General features: G+C 47.4%; 1 long non-coding RNA gene across 2 annotated transcripts in view; it reads left to right on the top strand.

Annotated features, from left to right (window-relative positions):
* The window catches only part of LOC309973898, a 58,223-nt gene extending 47,948 nt beyond the window's left edge, over positions 1–10,275 (top strand). For both annotated transcript variants that reach the window (XR_014326844.1, XR_014326845.1), the window contains one exon: positions 9,866–10,275. This is a non-coding gene — a long non-coding RNA (uncharacterized lncRNA). The remainder of the gene's footprint in view (positions 1–9,865) is intronic.
* The last annotated feature ends 3,443 nt before the right edge of the window (positions 10,276–13,718 follow it).

Below are 13,718 nucleotides of genomic sequence, written 5' to 3'. Positions count from 1 at the left end.
GAGACAGAGAAACTGGATGGTCAAGGCTTGTGAGGATGCGTAAGAATTCTCTGTTCATAGAACAGCGTGTTATCACATTAGCCTGGTGGTTCTCATGGAAGCTTTTGGTTGGAACATCATTTTGGTGGTACTGAATTATATATTTCATAGTTATTTGCTCCAATGGTGTTCTATTTGAATTCCTGAAAAGAAAATGATGAGCTTGAAAACTAAGTTGGAAAAATAAGTAATTCGATTGAGTGTAGGTCATGGTGAACCTGTTTTTTGAAAATGTCCCCTTTTTGAGAATACAAACAAATCCTGTATCTGTATAGGACTTTGAGTGTATGAAGTACTTCATATCTATGAGCTCATCACATCCTCATGATACTTTATGAAATAGTGTGTTATTTACGTTTTCATACATGAAGAAATTGAGCCTCAATTTATTTTTATTAGAGTCCCATCTAGGATTCTAATTTCCGGACTTCCCTTCCACGTGGTCACCAGCCCTGGAGAAATGATGCCTGTATGTGACTAATGAAAGGTAGGCTTCTGACAAACATGTGCTTTTCTTGCCAAGTGCCTTCTTCATCAGGCTGTTACATGTCGTGGTTGACAACTACAGTGACAAGCACTAAGAGAACGCCTCCTCTGTGTCTGAGACCGTGTCAGTGTTTTTTTTCCTTTTTTTTTTTTTGTGGTACGCGGGCCTCTCACTGCTGTGGCCTCTCCCGTTGCGGAGCACAGGCTCCAGATGCGCAGGCTCAGCGGCCATGGCTCACGGGCCCAGCCGCTCCGCGGCATGTGGGATCTCCCCGGACCGGGGCATGAACCCGTGTCCCCTGCATCAGCAGGCGGACTCTCAACCACTGTGCCACCAGGGAAGCCGCCGTGTCAGTGTTTTTATGTGTGTGTGCCAGGCATTGCTTATTTGCTCTTAGACCCAGTGTCACCCTTTTTCTCTGCTCTGTATCTCCAGGAATTACCTTTCCCAGGCCACCCTGTCTTCTGACCTCCCCCTCCTCCAGGCAAGGAGACTACAGGGTGGTGAAGGCCTTTCTCCCCGTTCCCATCTGCCTTGTGTGGGCTCTCCACATCCAGCTAGTTCTTCTCTGTGGTGTTAATTCTCCTGCCCCACCATGGTCCTAGCTCCTGCTAGGGACCCTGACGCCTGGACTCTGTGCAACTACCACCTTCCTTTGACCTGCCGGCAGCCAATCTCAGGATGAGCTCTTTATTCTGTTTGGTTCCTCTTAGCTCTTCCATCCCCTGTGGAATCAAACCCCTGTCTTGAATCCTGTCTGTGTGAAAGACCTGGAGTGGTTTTGTTTCATGACCAGTCCACACAGCTACAGCATATTTACATCTGACTTTGACAGCATTCCTGGGAGGAGGTAATACTATTATCTCCATTTACAGACAAGGAAATTGTGGCTCGAAAGACGCAAGTGATGTGGCCAGTCTCATATAGTCCATAAATGGGAGCTCTGGGGCTCCAATCCAGCACTCCCCAGAGGACAGGTGACTCTGACTGAGTGCATTCCAGTGTCAGGCCTTGGAACCTGAGGGTGCCTGTATGCACCGTCCCTTGTGGCCCTCACAGCCTCCCCGGTTATGGATGAGCCCCCAGAGTTCAGAGACGTTAGCTCGCCAAAGGTGCAAAGCTGGTAAGCAGTAGAGAAGAGATTCAAACCAGATCTTTTCTGACTCCAAGCTTGTTTTCTTTCTACTCCTACAAGCGCTTCCCAAAAGGTAGTGTGTATCACAGCTGCAGCGGTGTGGTGTGGTTGAGATATAAATTCCTAGTCCCTAACCCCCCGAAATTCCAGTTCAGTAGCTTTGAGAAGGGGCTCAGGAACAGGCACTTTGCACATCTGCCCTAAGTGATGCTGAGGCAGAGGGCGTGGGAACGGCATGGGGCCAACCTCAACCTCCATGCCTCCCGCCACCCACCTGTGACACCCATGTAGCCTCTGCATCCTCTCCCCACCTGCCTCAGTTTCCTTGTCTGTAAAGTGAAAAGTTGGACTGGATAATCTCCAAGGTGATCCTAGGTCTCTGCTGAGTCCCGTGTGCTGCCAAGGGGACCACTGCTGTGCCACTGAGCCCTCCCAGGGCACAGCTGAGGGCTGGGGGTCTGGGGTTTCTCATGGATCCCCCAGGCTGTGAGATCCGACAGGAACCCTGTGGCTTGAGAGTAAAGGGAAGCCCTGTTTATCGGTTTGCAGTAGTTGGCAAACTGGCATTTAAAAAAGGAAGTGAATTGTGGGGTGCGGGTTTTAATTCAGGGAGCTACTCGAAGAACTCAGTGTTTGCTCTGAGAGGTCATTAAATAAGTTTTGTTCCCACACTCTCTGGAAAAATGATGCTTCATTAAAATGGCAACATGAGGTATAGAGAAAACGGTGAAATTGGGAACCCTGAAAAGACACATTCACTAGGTTCCACTTAAAATGGAAAAGGAGTGTAAAGAAAACAAATGGACATTTTCTTGAGGCAGCTGAGCAATACAAAACACAGGCATCTTTGTCTCCTTCTTGAAAACTTCCACCATGGGTTCTCCTTTCTTCCTCTTGACCAATCTCTACTTCTAAGAGGTGTTGAGTTTCCGCCAAACTTTCTGCTCCGCTCGCATCAAAGGCTGCCGTGTCGTGAATAGTCAGCTCTCACCTACCGATCCTCACCTGCTGACTCCTGCCCAGCGCACTTAGGTCATTCACCATAATTAGCTCATAGACAGAATTTCCGGGCGGGGTCCGGGAGCATCAGTCACAGGGATGAAGGGGAGGTCGGTGCATGGGAACCGCGGGAGGTGCCGGGCGCAGAGCGCGCAGTGGTCCCTACGACCCAGTCGCCGCAGATCTGCCCGCGCGATGCTGCGATGCTGCCTCGGTTCCCCTCCGGCCACATCTGTGCTCGACAGACAGGTCGTGTTCGTTTCCACACGGCCTCAGAGGTGCAGAATACCCCATGGGGGGAGGCAGGCGAAGTTTCTGTTCCTGCTGTCTCATGCCCTCTCTACCTGGTTTCCAAATGCGTCTGGCTTCCAGGTTGGGGTTTTCTTCGTACCGTTAGCGGTTCTGCGCTTGGGGGTGGGGATGGAGTTGGGGGTTGGCGTGTTTAACAACTAATGGTACGAGGGAGACTTGGCTTCTGCTTTGGGCCCCGCTGCTTTCTCCTTAAAGCCCTGATTTCTCGTGTTTCATTGTTTCATCTATAACATGAAGGTGATGGTTCAGAATTATTAACTAATAATGAATAAGAGCGAGGTCAGAACACTTTGAAAATACAAAATAACTTTACGTATGACATCCTCGGTTGCTGTTTACTAATATCCTTTACCGGGAGTCTGGGGTCTTGTTGGTGCAAGTGCCCCAGGCGGCCTCTTCCCCCGAAGGCTGGTTCCTGCTCTCTGACGCTGCAGAAAGCGCTGGGGCCCGCGAAACTGTGAGTTCAGCGCTAACCTAAGTCTGGTCGTTTTTGATGCCTGTATACTGTGTGCCTGTTCTCTGGGACCACCTCTCAGCACCACCTTGCCCAGCAGCTGAGTGCCCTGCCGTGCATAGGGCAGGAGGAGGGCTGGACTCCAGCTCAGGCCGAGGGCCTGCTCCCGGGGGCTGTGTGCCGCTGCGCCTGGGACACTTCCAGATCCTGCAGCGCAGAGAGGTTTTCCTGGGGGAAGGGAGGGCACTTTGACACTAGAGAAAGCAAGTGGCCCAAACCTAGTGAAGTCTAAAGCAGCATCAGGTCTATGCTGTCCCCTGGTGGTCATATATTGTACTACAGCCAGCTCTCTGAGTCTCTGTGGAGTTACAATGAGCTCTTCTTTTTCTATCCTGCAGTAGAAGTCCAGAGACTTCAGGAGTCAGTCAAGATAGCCTAAGGGCAATGAAAGCATAGATCTAAATCTTCTCATGGGCCTGAATATAGAACTTTTACTGTAGGAGCCATTTAGTCTTTACCTGGTAAGGTGTATAAACTAGTAAACAAGGCCAGAATAAAAAGGATGCATTTGATGGATTTAAATTGGTTTAGACGGTTATAATTAAAATCATATTATTTAGTCTGTTTTGAATTTAGTCTATTTTGCCTTTTACCAAGTTTGTTTTCGAGTTCCATCTCATTTTTATGGTTTTACAATAGTTTGGGGGGAAGAGAACGATATAGTTTTAATCCCTGTTTCACTGATACGGAAAGAGACAGGGGCCTAAAGTCTCTGCAGAGTCAGGGTTACAGGTCTCTGGGTCCCAAATCAGAAGTCATAAGTGGGACAGGGTGACCAGGGGCAGACCTGGAGAGCTTTCCTCTTGGATTCACGGCCTCACGCCCTCCACTTCTGCACATTCCTGTCACTCGCACTAGGAGTGTTTCTAGTCAGCTGTGTGCGCTATGTTAGGCATTTCAAATATGTTTCTGGAAGTTGTCAGGGCTGTTCTCTGTGAGGCCTGAAGGCAAAATTCAATGTTTGTAGTAAATAAGTACTAAAATTATAGCAGCTATTGAGAGGATGGATAACTTCCAGCTTGCTTAGCCGTATTGGCTGAGGGTTGACTTCAGCAGTGGTGCCAACATGCTATACACAAGAACCCTGTGTTCCCAGGAATCGCGCTGAACGTGGCGGTGCAGAGTCTGCTGGGCAGGACACCAAGGTGTGGCCAGCAGGGTTCAAGAAGTTTATGGAGATGCAACAGAAGGTTCTGGAAACTTTGCTGGGATGGCACTTCCCTTGGACTAGTTCCTGGAGACGGATATAGAGGAGACGGGCAGCATCAGAAGCTAGACTTACAGTGTTTTACAAACCGTGGGCTCCAAGGAATGTTTGTTCCTGGAATCAAAGCCACCTCTGTGTGGGATTCTCTCTTCCCATCTCTCTAAGTCTCTGTTATGGGCTGAGTTGTGTTCCTCCAAAATTCCTACACTGAAGTCCTAACCCCCGGTGTCTGAGAATGTGACTTTATTTGGAGACAGGGCCTTTAAAGAGGTAATTAAGTTTAAACGAGGTCATTAGGGTGAGCCCTCATCCAGTATGACTGCTGTCCTTATAAGAAGAGGAAATTAGGACACAGACACACACAGAGGGAAGACCATGTGAGGACGCAGGGAGAAGGTGGCCAAGCAAGCCCAAGGAGAAAGACTTCTGCAGAAACCTACCCTGCTGACACCTTGACTTCAGACGTCCAGCATCCACAATTGTGAGGAAATAAATGAATGTTGTCTAAGCCAGCTGGTCCATGGTACTCTGTTACGGCGGCCCGAGCAACTAAAAGAGTCTCCTTTTGGATTTAGGGAGCGTGACTGAAGGGCCCATCCACTCAGAATCAACGCCAACCAAGTGAAAACCACCAAGCCACCCTGTAAGGAACTAAAACATCTTGAAAAACAGGAAAGTGACCTGTGAAATAGCATCTGGTTTGAATGGCATCCAGTATCTCTTACTAGACAAGATACACTAGCATGATTTCTGGAGAAAAGCCCAAATACATGCCCCAAATATGTACACCACGGTAAGGACTGCATATAAATCTTTTTTCCCCTGGCTCGATGGTGTCCTGTGGAAGGAATCCAAATAGTATGGAACATGTCTTCAAGTCTTAGTGAGTCATGCAGCCAAGTTTTATGGAGTCAAGCTACAAAGCTATCAATTACTGCAAGAAAAAAATATTTGCCTATGTCACCCTTAATCTTTCTTTAAGCTGCTCTGAGATATCTGGTGTTTAGCTTACAGGTTACATTATTTGATGAAGCTCTACAAAAGATTTAGTTAAAAAAAAAAAGAACCTAAGCACCCAAGACTTGGAACCCAGCAAGTGCAGCTGTTCTGCTTGGTTTCATCAATGGTGGCCACGAGGTTGATGCTGGTGATGAGATCATTTTTACTGAGTGTTTCTCATGGCAAAGGCACTAAATTAAGTGCTTGAAACAGGTGACTTAGCTTTCACAGAAACAGATAGGTAGATAGGTAAGACGTGGTGGAAGGTAGCTGTTCAGTCTTGGTCCCCGCTACTACTCAGCCTTGGGATCTTGAGCAAAGTACTTTACTCTCTGTGACTCAGCCTTCTCATTTCAAAAGTTCGTTGTTAATGCACGAAGTGCTTGCAATAGCCCCTGGCACAGGGTAAGGTTTCAGTGAGTGTAGGCTGCTGGTGTTTTTCTTTCTTCCTTTTTTTTTTTAATTTTATTTTTGGCTGTGTTGGGCCTTCATTGCTGCGTGTGCGCCTTCTCTAGTTGCAGCGAGCGAGGGCTACTCTACATTGAGGTGTGTGGGCTTCTCATCGCGGTAGCTTCTCTTGTTGCGGAGCACGGGCTCTAGGTGTGTGGGCTTCAGTAGTTGTGGCACATGGGCTTCAGCAGTTGTGGCTCGCGGGCTCTAGAGCGCAGGCTCAGTAGTTGTGGTGCATGGGCTTAGTTGCTCCGTGACATGTGGGATCTTCCTGGACCAGGGATCGAACCCATGTCCCCTGCATTGGCAGGTGGATTCTTAACCACTGCACCACTAGGGACGTCCTGGTGTTTTTCTTAATGTCTTCAGATGAGGAAACAAAGGGCAGTAGAGATGTGAGGCACTTTGCTCAGTACCTCGTGTACCACTGTGGAGGGGAGTCTAGGCAGGCACAGTGCTCAGGCTCTCCAGCACCTCCCATTTGGTGATACTGTCCTTTGCAGGTACTTGTGACCTTATTCTTTCTGGGACACACATGAGGGTGATCTTTTTTTTTTTTTTTTTGCAGTACGCGGGCCTCTCACTGTTGTGGCCTCTCCCGTTGCGGAGCACAGGCTCCGGACGTGCAGTCCCAGTGGCCATGGCTCACGGGCCCAGCCGCTCCACAGCATGTGGGATCTTCCCGGACTGGGGCACGAACCCGCGTCCCCTGCATCGGCAGGCAGACTCTCAACCACTGCGCCACCAGGGAAGCCCGAGGGTGATCTTAATACGTGCTTTCTTTACGTGTTCCCACGCTGGCTTCCCCTCGGAGAGGAGTAACCCTAGTTAACATTGCTTATCTCCAACCGTTCGATTCTCTCTTCTTCTAACCATTACAATTTTTATTCCATTTTCTTCACATCCTCAAATGCCTTATTTTCTTTTTTCTTTTTTTTGGTACGTGGGCCTCTCACTGCTGTGGCCTCGCCCGTCGCGGAGCACAGGCCCCGGACGCGCAGGCTCAGCGGCCATGGCTCACGGGCCCAGCTGCTCCGCGGCATGTGGGATCCTCCTGGACCGGGGCACGAACCCGCGTCCCCTGCATCAGCAGGCAGACTCTCAACCACTGCGCCACCAGGGAAGCCCTCAAATGCCTTATTTTGACCATGCTTCTGCTACGTGGCTGCTTTTGGAATGTAGAAATGCCTCGGATGCTAGGACTCTGATTCCCAGACATTTCTTCCATCGAGGAAACGACTGGCTCCTATGGAAGAGCCCTGCCCCAGGGCTCTCAGCTTTACCACCACTGCACGGGCTGCTGGTGGTTTATTCTTCCCAAGAAATCACTCGCTGTGTATACACACCTGGCAGGAACTGAACCACCTGCTAAATGACAGTGTAGACAAGGGGTGGCCGCAATGCCATTGTTTCCTGGCTGGCGGTTCTCAGGCACACTTTCTAGATGTTAATTCCAAGGGCTCTGTTTGCTCCTTTTGGGGTAAAAGAAAGAGGCAAAAGGCCCATTGGAAGCTTAGACTTTGGAAATGAGTGAGAGCATAATGATGCTAAAGAGAAAGATGACATTTTGCTAACAATGACACAGTGAAGGTGTAGAGTTATTGTTGAAATGGGAAAGAATTGGCTGTTTACTTAAAAAGTGGGAAGGAAGGTTGGGAGTCTACATAAAAAGGAAAGTGTGAGTTCCAGAGAGCCATCTGCTTGCTAGTTATGGAACAAATAATAGAAGTTTGCACATTACAAAGCACTTTCAGTACCCATGCCTCCATGCACCCATGCACCCATCCATTTGTTATCTGTTTATTCAGCACTTCCCCGCTTCCATCCTAGGCCCCAAGGATGCAGATGTAGAAAAAGGAAAACCTCAGTCCATTCAGTGGGGCAAGCATCGCAAAGGGTAATTACAGTGTGGTGTGGTAGGAGCCGTACAGGGGCCATTGCTGGGATGTTGGGGGCATAGAAGAAGGACTAAGTCAGGAAATGTATATGGAGTAGGAACATTTCATTAGGATCTTGCAGTATGTGTAGGAGTTTGCTGTGTAGATGAGAGGAAAGATTGCATTTCAGGTACATGCAAAGCCTGGAGTTACAAACAAAAAGGAAGTGATCTTGTGAGGTCGGGGGAGGCAGAGCCCTTGGCTTTGATTGGCTCTGTGGGTACTTACAGCCAAGCAGCATCTGATTAGGGAGAATCAGCCCAGCTAAAGTCAGGAGAGGGAGACACTAACTTAAGCCCCCTCGCCGTGCCCTCCTGGGCCTTCCTGAACCTTCCTCCTTTGATCTGTTGGAGGGAAGGGGCTCTGAAGGTATTTGTTTAATGAAAGAGAAAAATGAATAACAGTTTAAGAGAGTTGTTCTCACCCAGGGCTGCACTCCGGAATCTCCTTGGGAAGTTTTTGAGATTTACGTGGTCAGACCATTGTCCAGAAGCTCCGACTCAGAGGCCTGGGTGGGCCCAGCGCTGACCCCCTTGACAGAGCTTCTGAGGTGCGTCCTTGGTAGAGACCATCTGCTATATGTGTTTCCTTTACCAGGAGTATCTGCCTGCGGGGGGAAAGGATATCGGGTGCCCTACGTCCCTCTCGGAAGATGGGCCCTAAGGAACCTCTCAGAGGAAACACATTCTGTCTCCCCTGTGCTGGGTGTAAACTCTAGCGATAGGACCGCCACCTGCTTCCCACCAGGTGCAGCTCAATTCCAGGAAATACTTTCAAGTAAGATTTTCTAATCTCCTCTAGGGTCTCAGACTCCATTTACCTCATACTTTCTGTTAATTTTTATAATCTGGTTTTATCATCAAGTTGGAGGCTGAGAAGAGGCACATCCAGGGCTTCTGAGTGCTGGCTCTGCTCCGTTTCGTGACCGAGTGCTGATTCCATGGGGTGTTCACGCTGTAAAAACTCAGTGCACTGCTCACTTACCATGTGTGTACTTTTCAGTCAATATGTGATATATTATTTTTCCAGTTTCTTTTTTTTAAATTGAAGAATAGGTGATTAACAAAGTTGTGTTAGTTTCAGGTGTACAGCAAAGTGATTTAGTTATATATATGTATAATATATATATATATTCAGCTTTATATATATGCATATTTCAGATTCTTTTCCATCATGGGTTATTACAAGATACTGAATATAGTTCCCTGTGTTGTACAGTAGGTCCTTGTTGTCTATTTTATATATAGTAGTGTGTATCTGTTAATCCCAAGTTCCTAACTTATCCCTCCCCTTGCCCTTTGGTAACTATAAGTTCATTCTCTGTGAGTCCCTTTCTGTTTTGTAAATAAGTTCATTTGTATCATTTCTTTTGATTCCACATATAAGTGAGATCATATAATATCTGTCTCTCTCTGTCTGACTTACTTCACTTAGTATGACAATCTCTAGGTCCATCCATATTGCTGTAAATGGCATTCTTTCAATAAGTGAATCGTTTTAGAGCTGAAGTCGTAATGAATGCAGAGCCCGTGTTCCCCTTGGCCAAACCCCTCGCGGTGGGCATATTCCCAGGACGGCCCCGGGCGGCTCTGTGCTTTGGCAAGGATGTACCTCGCGGTCCAGGCAGCGGCACAGTCCCCCATGTGTGGAGGGCTCCACGGGCTGTGGGAAGGGCAGACTTGGATTTCCTGACTTTTGTCCATTGATGGTCTCACTCACAGAGTTGATTAACTTGGTTTTGTAGGCTGAATGAAACCACTGGCAACTTTCTGATTTGTTTTTTCAGCCCGAGTAGAGGCTGGTAACTAAGCCAGGAATTCCCAAACTTTCCCAGGCCAGCGCGGAGACACACTGGGACGTCTTTTTCTTCTCCCCCGTCCATCTGCAGGCCAAGTGCGCATCGGTCAAAGGCAAACTCTGAATTGAGCTTTGTGCCAGTCTCTGGAAAGACACCCAAGAGCGTGTGATGGGGAGAGTGACAGTGGCGGTGGCAGCGACATCTGCAGTGCCAGCCCCGTCCCTATCTGCCACAGAACGCGTGTGGGCACGCTTCATGAGAACAATCCAGCCGCCAGAGAATGGGGCCTTTGACATCAGCTGCGGCCCGGGCTGCCTTACAATGAGAGGCCTGTTGGTGAAAGGGAGACTGTTTAATGAACTGAGAAGCAGAGGCCAGCTCTGGCCATCTGGACTGAGCATCTTTGGAGCAACTCTTCATCGTAAATGGCTACACCGAAGCACGTTGCCTTTCCAAGAAAGCAATTGCAACAGTAAATTCGTATTTCAAAATTGTGCACAATAAACTCATATTTCAAAATCGTGAACTTTTAGATATTTGTGTGTGTGCATGTGTTGGAAAGCATTGTATAAAGGTTAGATATTACCATCTTAATTAGCACGGAAGCCTGAAAAAGCATCCCACTTTTGGTTCTGAGGTCAGTAATGATAATGGCTTTTTCCTGACACTGGGTAGCCATGTCCTGTCAAGGATGTGAAAACACTCTCTGAAAATGAAATCCATTAAAGCCCTAATGATCAGGTGAGGGAGGCAGGTGATCACGATTGTCACCACTTGGCTGGCAAAACACTGAGACCCAGGGAGGATGATGACTCATGACCAAGGTCGAGTGGCAGGTGGGGGGTGGAGCTGATAGCTAATTGTGTCCTCCAGCCCCAGGTGCTGGGGAAGGACATGCAAAGCTGGGGCTGACTTTTCCTGGCAGGCTCGCTTTTCGCAGCCGGAATGCAGGTGGCACTGTTGTGATTCCTGGCGTAAACTTCAATGCGTCAATGAGCATGTTGGCTGGCGCCAGGCCCCAGCTGAGTGTCACAGTGCAAGACCCGGGCTTAAGCGGTGCGTGCCGAGGTTCTCCTAGCAGCGTCTCATTTATTAGCTGTGTTGGAAAGAAATCCTTCGCAGCTAACCGGGTACCTCTGGATTTTAACAGCTGTGGTTTATAAGGGATTGGGGAGAGCGTTGTTTTCAAAGTGCCTTTCAGAAAGTATCACCTTAGAGGGGAGTTTCCCTTCTGATCCAGGAGGACGACTGGCACCAGTGCTCTGCTCAGAAAACCAAGCCCGCAAGAAATATCAGGTTCTATTTTCTTACAACCCATTTTAACAAGTGTGCCTTCACACCACCTACCCGTCTCTTCCCCTTTATTGGCAACAGTCCCGATTGGAAGGGTTTTAAGTCCAACGTGTCTTAGAAGGTGCCCCGCACAGACTGCGTGGCTGGGGGCTGGCAGTCGCGGTTGGATCGGGGGACCTCGAGGGTCCCTTCCAGTCTGAGATGTTATGACTTCAGAATGAATGCGTCTCAACTCCCAACATGAAACGGGAATAACTACCAATTACCGAGTACTTTCCGTGTTCCAGCCCTGTGCTGAGATCTTAACGTGTTACTCTGAATTCTAACGAAATTGTTGTGAATACCACCCCCAGTTCACAGATGAAGAAACTGAGGTTTAGAGAAATTCAAAACCTGTCTGATAACACAGGTTTAAGATTTCGTAAGTGACGGTTCCCTGGAAGTTGAGTCCAGACCAGGCTAATTCCGTGCTCTAAACCCACAACTTAACCAGGACGAACTTTAGTCGCCTTGTGGTTCCCTCTTGTCAGATGAGCTCAGATCTCCAGCTCTCAGGGTAGCTGGTGCTAGTCTCTTGTCAGACTCAGTGTTGAAATCAGAGAGGAAAACCCCAGACAAAGGCTGCGGAGGTCCTGGTGCACGAAGACTCCTCTCAGCTTCCCATCCTCCTGCCAGTCGGAGTTTCTCTAACTGTAAATACAAATGCCCTTGAAGAGATAACGCATTAATTGTCACCCATTAACACTATTGTGTAAATTAGTGTAATGTAGCAAATGCTCGGAAGGAAGAAACTCAAGGTCCGTAGGTCCAGATTAATTCCGACATGGGCACCAGCACTGGGGAACTCTGAGACGTCTGTTCAATAAAGATTTGTTGACTTTAAAGATTTGTTGACTTTTTGTTGACTGGAAAGTTTTGCTTTCCAGTGGGTCGAAAGCATAATATTTATTAGAAGGAATGCTTAAAATTCTGACCTGTGTGTATGGAGAGCACATATAATAAACTACAATTTATTTTAAAAATATGGTCTGAGAAGTCAGATTTATTATACATGTAAATATATTTTTTCCACAAAAGGAGACATCTATATCTATATATCTTTATCTATATTACATATAGACATCTATAGCTGTCTCTTTCTCTCTCTGTATATATTTGCTTTTTGTGAAAAAGTTATCCCTACCGTCTGATCCCAAGGGAATATTATTTCTCATCCAGTCTGTGACTAACTGTATTACAAAGTAATGCTTCCTGTCTTTCGAGTGGAGTACAGGTCCAGTAGCAGTCTACCCGGACTACTTTTAGCTGTAAATGTTTTGTGGCATCAAAAGTCACTTCTCTTCCACAATTAGCTGTAGAGGTTTTATGCAAATAGTTAAAACTTCTTTGTCATAAAGGAGATGATAATAATAGCCAAGTGGCCTTAAGCCGTGTGAAATATGCAAGTACAATCTAACACTCATGGTGAAAAAGACAATATTTTAGAATAATTCAAGCTTTGCAGTTTGTTTTAACTTTGGAATGAAAATGAACTCAAAAGTTAAAAAAAAAAGGAAAATGGCTTTATTAGATGTCAGGGTGTTGAGACACAAAGTATACAAGCAGATACTGCAAGAATATAGGTTCATCTCATCACTCAAGGCTCATTAAAAAATCAGCACCAAGCTCAGATTTCGTCCATGAAGCTAATATTTTTTTCAGATTTTATGAGGAATTTTCCAACTTTGATGTTTTCCGGAATCCACTGCAGGCTCAGCTGGAAGTTGCCTGATGATGCTGAGTGAGGAAGATGTCAACCTGCCTCCTGCTGGCCGCCAGGAAGACGAGGTTGGTCCGAGCTGGGTCAGGGGCCTGCTGACAGTGCGTCCCATACGGCCCCAGGACACCCGTCGGCAAGGGTGTCACTGAGGCTCTGCAAATCTTGTAAAGCGAACAAAACCCCCCCGAATCTGATATAGATCTTTCTCGCTGACATTTTAACGTTTGAAAGATGTCATGAAAATTGCAGATGGCTACGTACAGAGGCAAGATCTATTCTACTTTTAATGCCTACGAGTAGTTCTTTCTCTTTTTTTTTTTTCAACAAGAAAAGGGAGCATAGCAAAACTACTTTGGAAAATATGAGCAGTGGAAGTACCTCGTTAGATGGGGATGCAGGAAGGAAGGGTGTGGCGAGTGGGGCTGCCAGGGCTGCACGGCACACTCCCCGGCCTGGTGCTGTGTGTTCTGAAGGCAGCATCCCTCAGCAGGGCTCGGTGGCACTCGCTCCTTAAGGGGTACGTGTGCTCCAAGGCTACTGCAGGTGGAAGGCTAGTCTGCATCTCTGAGTTTTTCTAGAACTGTTGCTCTTCCCTTCTCCTTTATATAATTTGACCCCTGGCTGCTGTTCTGATCAGTAGTATTGCCTCAATATACTGAAAGGGGAAAATATTGGTGAAGTCAATCCATCGGTCAATCAAGCAATAAATTTTGATGTGATGTAATGAAACATCTGGTGCAAGAGAGTCTGGCTAAAATAGGATTTCGAAGGGATAATAATGGAAATTTA

This window comes from Leucopleurus acutus (assembly GCF_964270905.1).
Source record: "Leucopleurus acutus genome assembly, chromosome: 17".
Classification (NCBI taxonomy): Eukaryota; Metazoa; Chordata; class Mammalia; order Artiodactyla; family Delphinidae; genus Leucopleurus; species Leucopleurus acutus.
The sequence above is the reverse complement of the archived record's forward strand: the minus strand, read 5'-3'. Positions and strand labels throughout refer to the sequence as shown.